General features: G+C 42.0%; 1 protein-coding gene across 1 annotated transcript in view; it reads left to right on the top strand.

Moving 5' to 3' along the window:
* The first annotated feature begins 576 nt into the window (after positions 1–576).
* The window catches only part of LOC125828357 (target of rapamycin complex subunit LST8-1), a 1,170,163-nt gene continuing 1,154,060 nt past the window's right edge, over positions 577–16,679 (top strand). The window contains exon 1 of the mRNA XM_049507671.1: positions 577–581. The gene's annotated coding sequence lies outside the window, so the exon portion shown is untranslated. The remainder of the gene's footprint in view (positions 582–16,679) is intronic.

Here is a 16,679-nt window from a genome sequence, read left to right on the forward strand (position 1 = left end):
CTCTTCAGTCTAAGTAAGGCCCTCGAAAGAAACCTACTCAACAACCTCAAGCATCTCCTCATCCGTCTCCGCCTCAAACTCAGGGTCAACTACCACCTCAAGCATCTCGCACACTGCTATCATAGCCATAAGGGCATCAATGGTAGCACTCAAGGGTGTCACAGCATCGGGAAAGGCTGTCTGAATCATGCCCGTAATGGAGGCCTTAAGTTTGGCAGCACGACAATTAGCAGAATGGGCTAGCTGCCCGATCCGTAGTAATGCATCTTGAATAAGCGGGGTCCCGAAAGTAGCAGCAGCAGCAGTACCAAATCTGGGAGGCAATGGAGAAGCAAATGAACTGGGGATATCAGAAGGAACATCAATAGATGTATTTGAAGGCCTAAGGGACGGAGTAGGCAAAGGTGCCTCTGCATTTACAACCGGGGAAGAATCCACCGTGGTAGCATTCTTCTTCACGACCTCATTTTTCAAGTATTCTTCCTTAATCCTCTAGATGTCGGTAGAAGATGTGCGAATCACTTCCACATCTTTCTTATCATCTCTCAGAAATCGAGCCCATCTACATACCTCGGTGATCAACACAGGAAATGGGAGAGAAGTTTGGCGTTGTTTGGGCCTCATGGCCATCTCCTGCAGAATAATCATACCCAAATTTATGCGCTCTCTTGCAATGATCGAGCCAAAACAAACCGACTTTGTATGGCGTAGGATAGACTCATTTTAGGATAGCAGGATAGTGCTGCTTATAAAACCAAACCAGTATCTCGCAGCTACATGTAGATCCTTCTTTTCTATTGGAGCCCCTGCTTCCAACCACCTTGGAGTACCATCACATATGAGAGGGGCTAGTCAACTTTTCATGTGCTCCAAGGACTCAGTCTTTACCGTGTACTGGTGGGCGTCATCAATGTTGTTGGTGCACTCCAATACCGCATTTATAGTAGAACTGTCACACAACACTTTCTTGCCCCGGACAACCACATAATCAACCGGCTTGCATTTGGCAGCTAGCTTCTTCCTTTGCGGTACCAAGGCTTCCTAAGAGGTGTAGAACTTCAAGACCCAATTTGGAATATAAGGACCTTGGGGTCGAGTGAACAATTGGAATTTGTGTGACTTTAGACAACTCATAATTTTTGGATACCTGTCAATGACACCATCTGTCGACAGTTGCTTCTCCTCTATAATTGTCCTCAGCCCCTCAGTCTTTAGTCTATTCATAGACTGAGAAGGAGGACCCTGTACCAGTGGTACTAGGACCACAACCTGTGCTGAAGTAGGAGGAGTAGTAGTGGTAGTCTGGGGAGTCCTGATCCGAGACAGATCATTCAACTTCTTGGAATACAACTCTGCCATCTGTGCTGCTGGTGATTCATCCTCCGCAGGCTCAAAAGTTGTAGCCTGATGCTCCTGGTTCTCACCTTCACTCTTAGAAGTGGTGAGGTTAGTGGTGTAGATACCATCACTATTAGAGCTCGCCTCCAGTGACGCAGTTGCCTTCCCTTTTCCTTTTCCCTTCCCACTTGTTGTGGGAAGTTTGGTAGCCTTTGCCTTGGATGCAGCTGCATCCTAGTTGATCTTTATACCCTTGTCCTTTTTATGGGGTGGCATGTCTCTACAAGCTACTTTAGGTCTAGCCATATCTTCAAATACATCAAAAAGAGTTGGAAATAATTCAAGAAGAAGCACTTAAAAGTAGTTGCAAACAGACTCACCGAACCGGTTGGCCAGTCATCAAATCACTTTGGCGAGCCAGATTGGGTTCTCTGAAAGGATTGGCTCAAAATTTTCTCAAAAAAATGGCATGTCGGCACTAGGAAGCGGCTTTTGGTGAATTGCCGACAACATTCGGCGAGCAAGGACTAGCTCTCCGAATGTTACAATGCATTTAAGGATTAGGGGAGCATACAAAGATTATTAAGAAAGACCTTCGGCGAGTTGGCGAGTGCACTCGGTGAACTCAGGCTTCTCGCCGAAAGTTATAGAACCTTATTAAAGATTTAAGCAAGAAATTAAAGGCGGTAAGGGGAACTTTAGCAAACAGTCAAGTGGTTCGGCGAGCTGGACTCAGCTCGCCAAAAGGCCCAATGTGCCTACTTTCAACCCAAACTTCCAAATTCAACCCCCCAGCCCCTACAAAAAAAATCAAATCATGCACTCCTCTAATTAGGCTAAGACCTATTACACCCATACCCTCGGGATACTTAAACTTTTCCCAGTTTGGCAAAATTTGGCCATCTGACAACTTTTGCCCTTAAGAATGATGTCATCCGCTCTATCATTGGGCAAAATAAATCATTTAGCACAAATGCGAGTTACTTAGACTTCACCTGACTAGACCCAACAACATGCAAGCACAACCTCACAATTTTAATCAATTTTTAAGGCATAAAATCTCGGGAAATCAACATTATAGTCATTATAGGCATGATATTGAAATTAACATAGGCACACAAATACACAATTATTATCAGAGAGGCCCAACACACATCACTAAGATAAAATCAAATGCAAATAAGTCAAAATTGCTGAATAAAGATTTGGGGTGCAGAAAACCAACCTTAGAAGCCGAATAGACACTTTGAGTAGCTAGGCGGCAAATAAATCCAACTCAAAACAGAAATCCGACGACTAAAATGCGATAAAAATGCAAGAAATATGGGAAATATTATATGTGAGGGAAAGTGAAAGTGTTTGAATGTTTAAACCTTTGGCCTTCAAAAACCGTCCAGTTCTCGTCCATCAGGCGACTTAAGTTTTGCTCGCCGACCCACTTGGCAACATGTCCAGTGGGTGATATATCGTGAGTTTACGGTATGTTTAATATATTTCACTTAAGAGTTGTGTGTTTCTAGAGCCATTTTGTATTGGTATTAATGTGTTTTTATCTTGTTTGCAGGAAATAACTTCAGGTGTGGAAGTTGAGAGACACAACTGAAGAATGTTGCAGAAAAAGGCATCTACGGACGTGACCTAACGACCGTAGGTCTGGTCACGGTCTGTAGGTGGTAGGCGTAGATTGATAGGCATGGCTTGAAGGAAAATCAGTGAATTTTTTACCAAGTGTGGAACCATAGTTACAAACGATGGACCGTAGGTTGACCTATCGGCCGTCCTACAGGTCCGTCAAATGATTTATAGAAGGGGGTTCCAGTATATGATTTTGAAATTTTAAGTATGAATCTACGAAAGAAGATCCACGGACCGTGGATCAAGTCACGATCCATCCTGCTGATCTGTCAATCGTTACTGAGAGTTGAAGATTTTGAGTTTTGGAAAAATGCCTAAGTCCCAAACCACAGAAGGGACCTACGAACCATAGGTCAGTCCACGGTCTGTAGGTCAGTGTCGTAGATCAAAACTGGGTCCAGAAACTTTATTTACTTATTTCATTTCCTTATTGCTTAGGACTATAATTTCTATAAATAGGGTATGTAAACCTCGTTTTTGGGGGTTTGACATTAATATTTTAGTTCTGGTTTTTGGCTTAGGAGATTAACTTTGCAACTTGAGCAATTCTTGATTTCCTAACTCCGTTTTGAAGATTTTAACTTTGCAATTCATGTTGGGTTTTTGGATTTCTTCTACTCTAATAGTAAGTTCATGAATTCTTCTTATACAACTATGAATTGTGTTGTTTCTAGCATGAGTAACTAAATCCACAACTAGGGTTGTGGGAACCATGAACGATTAAAAAAGTATGAATAGTAACTAAGTAATTCTTGAATAGTGTTGTTTCATGCATTGATAATTCTTTCGTTTAGAAGTCATTTTAACAGTTGCAAACGTTAGAACTCGCCTTGTTGCTACTTGTCGGACCAAGGAGGTAGTTAATAAGAAAAGAATTATCAACATAGATTTAGTGTGATATTATCTAATAGTCTAACATCAATTGGTGCGAGGGTGAAAACTATGCCATACATTCATGTGATGTCTAATATGAGGTAAATGTAAGGGTTAGTAAATTATACACACGTAACCGGACCAAGGTGCGGGGTGAAATTCTCTATTTGCTGGACCAAGGATTTAGGGATACATAACTTATCAATTTGCATGTAATATACTAGGAAAGGATTACTATTACTAGGATTACCGTGTTATGAGCTTATGGGGAACGCATACACCCTAGTTACTTTCTCTCATTAATAACAACTAAAGTTTGAATCTTGCTCACTTGCTCTCTAAACAACATTTAGTTATTTGTTACACAAAAAACCCCCCTTTTACTTACTTGTCTCGGAAATACATTGACTAAATTAATATAATTGTAAGTTAAAGTTAAGTCTAAACCATATTCCTCATGGGATCGACCCCAACCTACAAGTTGGGTGCTTTACTTGATAACGATCGGTTATACTTCTTTAGGGAGGTGTAGCTTGAGCGTATCAAATTTTGTCGTCGCTGTCGGGGAGTAAGGCTTTTAGATTAAGTTTAACTACATTATTGAACTTTAGTCAATTATTTCCAAATTTTACATTTTCTATTGTTTTTGTTTCTCTCATATATCTACTCTAGTGTATGCCAAGTACACAGAGTCGAGCTGAACCATTGACCCCATAAGATCAACAGTTAAGCAAAACTTCAAGAAGAATGAATAATCAAGAAGTCCCAACCAATCCAATCGGAGGAAATCTAGGTGATGGACTTGAGTTGCAACCTCCTTGAGTTGATAATGAGAATGCTGAGAATCATGGTGGTAATTGAGGGTACAGAATCTAGCAAACTCGAGGATGCGTGATAACTATAGGGTCAACTTCAATACCGCTGAATCTAAAGGACCTATTGTTCTACCTCCTCTACCTCTGGGGCATACATACCGAGGATGCATGATAGCAGTCTAATTCAGATGCTTACAGCGAGGGGTTTGTTCTCTTGTTTAGCATCAGAGGATCCACATGGACACATGGCCAAGTTGAAGAGTGTTTGCAAGAGTTGCGTGGGTCAACCGGAATTGGCTATGGATGTCATTGGGCAGAGAGTATTATCTCTATCATTGGAGGTGATGTTGCTGTGTGGTTTACTGAGCTCCCATATAACTTGATTCAAACATGGGATCAATTGCAGAAGGTGTTCTTGGAAAAGTACTTCCCAGTGTCAAAGAAGCTGAACCACAAAGATAACTCAACAACTTTTTGGCACTACTTAGAGAGTTTGTGAGTAGTTCGTGTGATATGTTCACTACATTTATAAGAGGTGTTCTGAATCACCGTATTGATGATGAGTCCCTGAATGAATACTTCTACAGAGGTCAGGATGACAATAGCAAGGTTGTGCTTAATACTATCGCTGGGGTTAATATGGTAAGTGTACCTTTGAGCAAATTGTTGAAAAATTGGACAAAATCTCCCAAATAACAAAGCTTGGAGCACTAGAAAGTCAGATACTGGGAGGAGCACGTTTGCAGTTCAATCCACACCTAACCAATTTGACGATGACATTCATGAGGAGATGGCTCAGATGAGGACCGATCTGGGGTTGGTGTTGAAGCATGTGAGCGGAGGTGTCGAAAAGGTAAATGCTGTGAATTATTTGACTAGGATTTCACCACCGGTTCAGGAATGCTACTATGAAGAGGATACTTATGCGGTAAATGATCAGACAGAGGGTTTCCGAGACAACACCCAAGGTTCCAATTGGAATAATTGGTGCCAAGGTCAAGGAAACCAAGGTCAGAACTATGGCAACTACAATCGAGAGGGTCATTATGTCCGAGATGAGAACTATATTCACGACAACTACTATAATCGAAAAACCTATGGCAATAGAAATGATAGGGTTGGGCCATATGTTCCTCCTCAAAATCGTGAATCTGGTAATAGGGAAGCTGGGGGTAGTATGTCACAGATTGAGGATATGATGCAGAAGGTGATGAAGAAGTTTGATTCAACTGATGAGAATATGAAGAAGATGTGAAACGACATGTCTAGAATCGGTCAAAAAGTTAATGCCCATGCAGTGTCGATCAAGCAACTTGAGAAGCAGATGAATCAGTTGTCCATTATAAACAATCCACGACAGCCTGGCACACTTCCAAGCAACACCATCCAAAATCCAAAAAATGATGGGCATTGTTTGGAAGTCACTACTTGAGGGGGTAAGTGGACCATTGATCCACCTATGCCGTCTAAGGTTGAAGATATGGTTGAGAAAGATGATGAAAAGATTGATGTTACTGGAGAATCCAAAAATGCTACAGAAAATGAAGTAGAGATAACCCAAAAGGTTGTCCCCATGCCTAGACCTCCACCTCCATTCCCAAATACGTTAATCAAGAAGAATGAAGAAAGGAGATATCGCAGGTTTATCACTATATTGAAACAACTTTCCATCAATGTTCCGTTGATAGAAGCATTGGAGCAAATGCCTGGGTATGCGAAGTTTCTGAAAGATTTGGTGACAAAGAAGAGGTCCGTGAGTTTTGAAGATTATGATAGGTTGAAACATTGTTGTGATTTTCCTACAAGGTCCCTTATGCAGAAGAAAGAGGATCCTGGTGCCTTCACCATTCCTTGTACCATTGGGTTGCTGCATTTTGCGAAGGCGATGTGTGATTTGGGAGCTAATATTAATCTGATACTATTTTCTATTTACAAGAAGTTGGGTTTAGGGGTTCCAAAACCGACTGTGATGCAATTGCTCATGTCAATAGAACCGTGAAGAGTCCCATTGTTGTGCTCCAAAATGTACTAGTGAAAGTGGAGTCTTCTATCTTTCTGGCAGATTTTGTGATACTTGATTGTGAGGTTGATTTTGCGGTTCCCATTATTCTTGGTAGACTATTCCTTGCCAATTGGCGCTCTTTATTCGATATGGAGAAAGGGCAGATGAAGTTCTGATTGAATAATGAAGAGGTAACTTTCAATATCTGTAGATCCATGAAGTAAAGTAGTGAGATCAAGTCGATATTAGTGGTGAATCATATTGTAGAGAGTTATTTTGAAGTGTCTATTGAAGAGAGGTTGGGTGTTGATGCACTAACAGCGGGAATGATGAATTTTGAGGGTGGTAGTATTGAAGACTACGATGAATTTGTCGCCACACTTGATAGGTTCAAATTCCATTCAAAACCAAAGAGATTGGAGTTAGACATAAAGAATCGGGACTCTCCACCCGCAAGACCGTCTGTTGAAGAGGCTTCAAAATTAGAGCTTAAGGCTCTACCATATGATTTGAGGTATGTATTCTTAGGGAGAGATGGTACTTTACCGGTCATCATTGCGACAGATTTGAATGTGACACAAGTTGAGGCTTTGGTTTCCATGATGAAGAGGTTCAAGCGAGCTATTGGGTGGACTATTGCAGACATTATTGGGATCCCTCCTGGCATTTGTTCTCATAAAATCCAACTCATGTCGGATCACAAGCCTAGTATCGAACACTAGAGAAGACTAAATCCGCCTATGCAAGAGGTAGTGAAAAAGGAAATCATCAAGTGGTTGGATGCTCAAGTTATTTATCCAATTGGAGATAGTAGTTGGGTTTGTCCTGTTTAGTGTGTGCGCAAGAAAGGTGGGATGACTGTGGTTCCGAATGCAAAAAATGATCTTGTTCCGATGCGGCCTGTGACTGGATGAAGATTCTGCATGGACTACCGGAAAATAAATGCTTGGACAAAAAAGGACCACTTCCCTATGTCATTCATGGATCAGATGTTGGATCGACTTACTGGTAAGGGTTGATATTGTTTTCTTGATGGTTATTCAGGCTACAATAAGATTTCTATAGCTCTGGAAGACCAAGAGAATAGCAGCTTCACTTGCCCTTATGGGACTTTTGCTTTTAAACGGATGCCATTTGGATTGTGTAATGCTCCAGCGACCTTCCAACATTGTATGATGTCGCTATTTTCTGATATGGTGAAGGACAGTATTGAGGTATTTATGGATGATTTCTCTGTGGTTGGTGATTCTTTTGATAATTGATTAGACCATTTGGCCGGAGTACTTAAACGGTGTGAGGAGTGCAATCTTGTGCTCAATTGGGAAAAGTGTCACTTCATGGTGAAAGAGGGGATAATTTTGGGTCATCGGATTTTTGAGAAAGGTATTGGGGTTGATAGAGCGAAAGTAGAGGTAATAGAAAAACTTCCACCACCTATTTCTGTTAAAAGTGTTAGAAGTTTTCTTGGGCATGCAGGTTTCTATAGGAGGTTCATCAAGGATTTCTCCAAAATTGCACATCCATTGTGCAAATTGTTTGAAAAGGAGTGTAGGTTTGTAGGTTTGATTTTGATGATGCTTGTCTGAGAGCATTTGTAGAGTTCAAGTAAAAGCTAGTTTCTGCACCTATCATTATTTCACTGGATTGGGGGCAACCGTTTGAGGTTATGTGTGATGCGAGTGTAGTGGCAATTGGTGCGGTATTGGGACAGAGGCGAGAGAAGATTCTTCATCCTGTTTACTATGCCAGCAAAGTTCTAAATATGGTTCAAAAGAACTATACAGTGTCTAAACAAGAGCTTCCTGCGGTAGTTTTCGTATTCGAGAAATTTTGGTCCTACTTGCTTGGTATTAAGGTCATAGTGCATACGGACCATTCTTTATTGAGGTATTTATGGCTAAGAAGGATGCAAAATCGAGGTTGATAGGTGTTGTTGCTACAAGAGTTTGACTTTGTGCTGAAAGATAGAAAGGGGACAGAAAATCAGATTGCCAATCACTTGTCCAGATTGGAGAAAGAATCTATGCTCAAGCTAGGGGATAGGGCTTAAATTAATGGTGTTTTACAGGATGAACAGGTATTGACGGCTTTTCATGATCTAATTTCTTGGTTCACAAACTTTGCTAACTACTTGGCAAGTGATCTAGTGCCATTGGATTTGTCGTTTCTCCAAAGGAAAAAGTTTATGGTTGATGTGAAGAAGTTCATTTGGGATGAACCTTATTTGTACCATAGTTGTGCTGATGGGATTATTCATCGATGTGTGCCCGATGTTAAGATGTTGAGTATACTAGAGGTGTGTCACTCATTGCCTGTTGGTGGGCATCATAGTGGTATTCGAACTGCGCATAAAAATTTGCAGTGTGGGTATTAGTGGCCTACCATCCACCAAGATGCTCATGATTTCGCCAAGTCTTGTGACCGTTGCCAAAGAGAAGGAGGAATTTCAAATATGCAAGAGCTTTCTATGAATCTGATATGATAGAGTTATTTGATGTATGGAGCATTGATTTTGTAGGTCCATTTGTGAGTTCACATGGGATGAAGTATATTCTTGTTGCGATTGATTATGTGTCGAAGTGGGTGGAAGCAATTACGGTTTCCAACAATGAAGGTAAAAGTGTCACCGCATTCCTGAAAAAGAATATTTTCTCCAGATTTGGTACACCTAGGGCGATTATCAGCAATGGAGGTTCCCACTTCTGTAATAAGTTGTTCAATGCGGTACTTGAAAAAATATGGCGTCCGCCACAATGTAGCCACTCCTTACCATCCACAGTCTAGTGGGCAAACTGAAGTGTCCAACAGAGAGATCAAGCAGATTCTGGATAAGACTGTGAATGCGAATAGAACCAATTGGTCAAAAAAGCTCGATGATGCTCTATGGGCCTATCGCACCGCATTCCTGACTCCCATAGGTATGTCCCCCTACCAACTTGTTTATGGGAAGTCTTGCCATTTGCCGATAGAGCTAGAGCATAAGGATATGTGTGCAATGAAGAAGTTGAATTTGGATTGGGGCGCCACATCAAATCAGAGAGTAAGTGACTTGAATGAGCTTGATGAGTTTCGCCTAAGAGCTTATGAAATTTCAGCCTTGTACAAAGAGAGGATGAAGAAGTATCATGATCAAAAGATCGAAAAACGTGAATTTGTTGTAGGTGATCTGGTGCTTCTATTCAACCCTAGGTTGCACTTGTTTCCTAGCAATCTCAAGTCCAAGTGGACCAGGCCATTCATAGTCACTCAAGTGTTCCCACATGGAGCGGTTGAGCTCGAGAACAATGAGGGAACAAGGTTCAAGGTGAACAGGCAAATGATCAAGGTCTACATTGGAAAATATGAGAATGTGCAAGAGGTGGTTGAGGCCTACTATCTTGATGAAGTCTGAGTAATCAAGAGGCCTGTGTCGTGCCGCTATGTTAAATCAAGCGATGCTTGGGAGGCAACCCAAGATATACAATCTGGCCATCTATAGGTCTTTATATTCGATTTAGGAGTTTTCTTTATTTAGTGGACTTTCTGTAATTTTTAGATTAGTTTTTTTCTTATTTTTGTTTTACTATTGGCTATATATATCATAGGGTCCGTGTCTAAAAATTGTCTAGAAAATGTAAAAAGAAAGGACTAATGGTACTACATGTGCAGGAGAGAAAGACGAATTCTGCAGAAAAAGGGTTGTGTAGAGGTCTACGGACCCCATCTATGGTATGTGGGTCTATCCACGGACCGGGAATGGTGTCCATAGATCCTAGGTAAGATATCTAATTTGTCTAAGTGTTAAAGTGACCTACGGACCCGATCTACGGTCCATACGTCGACCCACGGACCGTAGACTGGGTCTCGTGGGTCCAAACCCTAGTTTCACCTGACCCGACCCGGACATCTACTTAAATAAAACCCTTTATTTTTAAATACATCGCCCATTACCCAAACTCCCTCCCAACCATTATTCAACCCCTCCTCTCCTAAAATCCCTCTATATTACTCCTAAATCCCACAAATCACTCCCATTACATTTCCCCAAATTCCCAAATCACTCTCCTCTCTCCCAAATTCCCTCATTCCATATTTTTCAGAGTTTCCAGTGTCCGGATTCGGTGTCTAAGGCTAGTAAAAAGTTGTTGAAGTCTAAAAGCATCACACAATCACCCACTTCCTTTGCTTGAATGGTAACCGACTTCCCATTAATTGTGAATTACGATTAATTGTTGTTATTGAAAGTCATAAAGTGGATCTTGACCTTGGGTTATGATATTTTATGTGTTTTTTATGAATTGTATGTTAGAAACAACTTTTGGATGATAGAATGTGAGTGTGTGTTAATTTTGATTGTTGAACAAAACATGTTAAATGGTCTAAAGTGTCTGTTCTGACTTAGGGTTTTCCGTTTCAGTTAAATAATTAGTTAAATTGCGTGGAATGGAAACACTAAGGATGATGAACTATCTTGTTTTATGTTGAAATGCATGAATAAACCTTGGATTGCATGAATCGATGAATGAACTTGGTTTTTAAAATGTGAAGTTGTCCAATACCTGACAGAGTCTCAACTCACGAGACCCCATCCACGGACAGTAGGTCGGGTCCGTGGATCTACACACAACCAATAAATGTTAAGTGTGGAACACGGAGGTGGACTAGGATCCGTAGGTCAACCTACAGACCGTTTTGCACATTCGTGGTTCCCATCATAACCCAACTTTTTGGGACCTTTGACCTACGGAGGGGACCCATGGACTGTCAGTACCTATTGTGGGTGGCCACTAAAGATACTATCTGAAATTTTTTGGTTTTTCGTGTTTGTTCGTTCTTTGTTCTTATATTGTTTCTAGTGTATTATTTGTTTATTTTGGTACTAAATAAGCCTCCACAAGTACCAAGGCTCCTAAGAAAGCACCAACTTGGGCACCAAAGGGCGAATCCAAATCCTTGGCACCCACTTATTAGATAATTGATGAAGATACTGATGCAGAGAAGGGTCCTGCCTATCTCCTACCTACTACGAGGACATCCCCTACTGCACCTCGTACTACCAGCAATTAATCCCGACAAGTGGTTCCCGATATAGTCACTACCTCCCCGTTTAATGATGAGGATAAACTGATCGGGTCACCAGCTGGTTCTGATTCCGTCTCTGAGTCTGCCACTACTTCTGACTCCAGTTACGGCTCCGCATCTGGGTCAAGTTCACATGGTAGGGTTGCCTCGTCTGATGAGGCTACTAGTGAAGGGGATATTCCAGTGCCACCAAACACTGACCCTGCCCCATTTGCGTAGGAGCCAAATGGGTGATGTGTGGATGGTCAGTGGAAGATATACAGGGATGCCAAGATGATAACCATGAAGAATAGTATGGCTCGGATGGTTATAGGGGTCGTAGGGTACTCACAGACAGCCTGCATACCATGCCCAACATCCAGCGACTCTTCCAACAACATAAGTGTGAGTGGATGGCCTGGAACCTAGGTACATATAGTGAGGAGATCGTGAGGGAGTTCTATGCTTCCCATAAAGCCACCATCCGAGGCTCTATTCACAAAACACCAAGCCCACAACCTAGGCACCACTCACGGCTACACTAGTTCGTGGGTTCTCTATGTATATATCTGAGACCAGCATTTGTCGGTTCCTCTACGGTCCAGCCCGCACTTGGGCACTCAACACGGTAGATTTTGACTATAGACAGGACATCATGCGGAGCAGGGAGTTCAAGCGGAGTGAAGAGAAAAGGGAAAACATATTACACTGGCTGGCGAATTACAGTGCTTTAGACGGAGAGCGAGTCGAGTGGGTCAACACCCTGACCTTAGGGATCAAGAAGGCCACACTAAATTTTGTGGCCAAGTTATTCTGGCTATTAGTGCGCAACCGAGAGTCTCCTATATAGGCAGACAATGTACTTACATGGGACCGTGCTGTGATGGTTGCTGCTATGTTAGCTAGATAGACTGCACCCGCATGCTAAATGCGGACATCCATGAGCGTGCTTTTCAGGCTATCGCCACTTTACCCTTTCCATGCCTCATTTTTCAACTGTGTATAGATGTTTGGGTACCACTTTGGCAATGTGAAATGCTGCTGCAGGCGAACAAAACTCTAGACATCGGGTTGATTAGGGATGATGCAAACATAGTTGCGTCACGACGAGGTTAAGGTGCTGTCATTGGGCGGGGATTTTGTAGTTGATGTATAACAGATGTAGGGTGCAGACCCCGCCCAGCCAACCACATCTGATGAGGCCCCGACCTCCTCATCTCAGGCCGCTAGTTGGGCTCCTAGCTCATCCAGAGCCACCCTCTTGTCAGGATCCACTATCCTGCTCCTTGACCGTGTCCAAAAAATGGATGCACAAATGCCCACACTGCTTCAGCATATGAAGCCTTGGATCCGACGGTCTATATCAGAGTTTGAGGCCAGGATGGGGCACATGATGGACCTGAAGGGCCATGCCGTTAATAAACGCCTGGACGCCTTTGAGTTGAAATTCCTCGAGCGACCAACACCCACTACAGATATCTTCTCTTTTCGGACTGAGTTGGATAGTCTTTGGGCCAATCTTGATGCCATCCTAGCTCCACCCATGGATATGCTAGAGTCTGCACCTATTGCACCGGTAGATGATACGGTGTCATATGCTCTTTACAACGAGGACACACCGGAGTCCGAGTCCGCCTGTGCTCGAGAGAAGAGGCATCATTATAGCCACACTTCTCATGCCACTTAGGATGCGAGGGCAAAGAGGGGGGCACCAGTAAACTGCGCAGGCAATGAGAGCTTTTATTGTATATGAAGAGTTGCGCCAACAGAGGGTGCGTGACGGTGCTATTGGGGCTTGAATTTTGTGCCCGCTACTGAGGTTGTTTCTGTTGTGAGAGATGATGTGAGCACTATCGATGGTGCTGCGATGATAGATTGGAGCACTACTGATGGCATTCCCTATGATCTGAGCACTACTAATGGTGATGCGATGATAAATGGGAGCATTACTAATGGCGTTCCCCATGTTGATCTAGCGGGCTCTGGAAAATCAGACCCACCCGTTTGTTGAGTTCTTCGGTGCATTTGTGCCATAGATTTGCTTCACCTGCACCATAGTCTTTATTGCCTATTTTTTTCTGCTTTGAGGACAATAGCACTTTATTTTTTTGGGGGTAGGGTAAACAGATTATGAGTGATAGGGTGAAGTTTGAGTAACCCAATTCATAGTCCTCTCTTGGGGTTTTCTTGCTAGTGTTCTTTTCCCCCAAGAGACTATTTTTATTTCTATTGAATCGGAATGTGTTAGGATTGTATATGTAGGAGCATGAGAAAGATTAAAGCATGATGGCACGAGCATGAAAGAAAAAAAAATGATACCCATCCAAAAGAAAAGTGATATGTGCTAAAATATGTAGGCTAGAATAAGTTGAATGTGTTGGCTCTGAATGTGACATGATAAGAACTGATTTGACCCCATGACTTAAGCTAAAAACTTGAACTAGGTAATCTGATAATCTTATAATGAAACAAGGTGCCAAGAGTGTGTGAGGATAGTTGAATGTTCAGACAGTTTTGTGCCAATCTCAAACTTTCCCCGTTGGTCCTGCTAGGGTAATCTAGGCTAGAAGTTGGGAAGTGATCATAGGCCATTGTTCAAGTTAGTCCACTTAAGCCTAATATGATCTAACCAAATGGTAGCATTGTTCTCTTTTGATCCAAATATTTGAGCCTAAAACTGACCATTTCTTTTGATTCACCTAACTCACCTTCCTTTAAAATTTTGTCCTGGCCCCAATCCCTCTTTGGACATTTGCACCTTGACTTAGGCCAAAAGCGTAAGTTGAGGGTGGCTAAGTCAAAAGTGACCTTGATCTTGGCCGTGGTCCGACATCGGACATTGTGCACTTCAACTAATGCAAAATGCATAAGTTGAGGGTGGCTGTGAAAGAGGAAACCAAATGGAAAAAAGGGTATGAAAAGACTTTAGTGTTGAAAAGAGAAAAATAAAGAAAGAGGATGTGACTTTGTGCGAAAAAGTCAAAAAGAATGTGATAAGTGGAAGTGTGAAAAGAAATAACGAAAAATAAAGTGAAAGAAAACGTAGAAAGTGAAAAAGAAAAGATAAACAAGTGTCACAAAGTCAAAAGTCGCATCTTTGGTTGAAAAGAGAAGGGAAAGAAAAACGAATGAAAAGTTGCCAAAAGTAGGGCAATGAAGAGGTAAAAACCCAATGTAATGTTAGGGAGGGCAGAAAGTCACTAAAAAGTACCTAAATGTACCACACCTGACCCTGAGCCTACGTTACCATCTAAGAAAGTCCTATAGTGATCCTAGCAACTAGTTTGGAGAGTCTAAGCAGTGGAAATAAGGGCAAACATATGGTATTGAGCACTAATTGTACTTGAAGTCACTTCTGAGCGTGACTGCTGAATGAATCCTTGTACTCAAAATCATATTCATTGTGTCAAAAGGGATTACGTTTGAAGTGAGGGCACTAGTTACATTGTCGGGAAGTCGGTACCTTTGTGATTGTGAAAAAAGTGTATTTTGTGTGTCTATTGGTAGATCTTTGTCATATATTGATCCGCATGAGTTATCTTGTTGAGTCTAAGAGAAACGATTTGCACTAGAAAAGAGAGTTGGGATAGAAAGTCATGTGATTGCTTGAGTTTGAATGAATTCTTCTACACAAGTATCTTTTAGAGTCTTAGTGCGTCGCTTGAGGACAAACAACGAATTTAAGTTGAGGGTGTTGATATACCGTTAGTATACGATATTTTTAATTCGTTTAACGTAAGAGTTGTGTGTGTCTAGAGCCATTCGGTATTGGTACTAATGTGTTTTTATCTTGTTTGCAGGAAATAAGTTCGGACGTGAAAGTTGAGAGACACCGCTAAAGAATGTTGGAGAAAAGGGTATCTACAGATGTGACCTACGGTCCGTAGTTCTAGTCAAGGTCCATAAGTGATAGGTGTAGATGGATAGGCATGGCTTGAAGGAAAAGCAGGGAGTTCTTGACTAAGTATGGGACCATGGTTACAAACGACAGACGGTAGGTTGACCTACGGGCCGTCCTGTAGGTCCATCAAATGATTTAGAGAAGGGGGTTCCAGTACCTAATTTTGAAAGTTTAAGTATGGAGCTACAGGGAGGATCCACGGACCGTGGATTGAGTCACGGTCCGTCCTGTTGATCTGTCAATCGTTACTGAGAGTTAAAGATTTTGAGTTTTGGTAAAATGCCTAAGTCCCAAACCACGGAAGGGACCTATAGACCGTAGGTCAGTCCACGGTCCGTAGGTCAGTGTCGTAGATCAAAACCACGTCCAGAAACTTATATCGTCCAAAACACATAAAAACACATTACTACCAATACAGAATGGCTCTAGACATACACAACTCCTAACTTAAATGTATTAAAAAAACTATAAAATCACGGTATATCAGTGGACACTTATCTAGCTGAGTCTTACAAGACCTCTAGTAAAACTGGGGTCCGAACGGCGGACAAAGTCGTGATCACCGACCCGATCGTTGATTCGCGAATCAACTCCTGGGCTCGCCGAGTTTTACAGACTCCAATTTAAAAATGTCTTGAGTCCAACGACGGTCGTAGTCGGGCTCGCCGACCTCTTCGGTGAGTCGACGACTGGACTTTTAGCTCGCCAACCTGCACTTTTCAAACACCTTCCACACTTTGACATGCACAATCAACACACCATTATTTCAAACTTAAAACGAAAGCAAATAAAAACTTGGGTTGCCTCCCAAGCAGCGCCTTAGTTAACATCGCGGCACAACGTAAATCCATGCTCAAGCCTCATTCTTGGGGTTGGCCATGGTATCACTAGGCAAACCCCCTTGTTGTCTCGGGTTTAAATTAGACGAGATATGACCCATTTAGGTTTGCAACTGTTTGATCAAAACTGAATTGGAGGTAACTGTCTGGCTAAGGGTCGACACATCTTCTTTCATTTCTTTCAAAATCTTGTCTGCTCAACTTTGTTGAGGATACGAGAAAGAATATCCTCCGAC

Source organism: Solanum verrucosum, unplaced genomic scaffold, assembly GCF_900185275.1.
Source record: "Solanum verrucosum unplaced genomic scaffold, falcon-dt-bn FXZP01000048.1, whole genome shotgun sequence".
Lineage (NCBI taxonomy): Eukaryota > Viridiplantae > Streptophyta > Magnoliopsida > Solanales > Solanaceae > Solanum > Solanum verrucosum.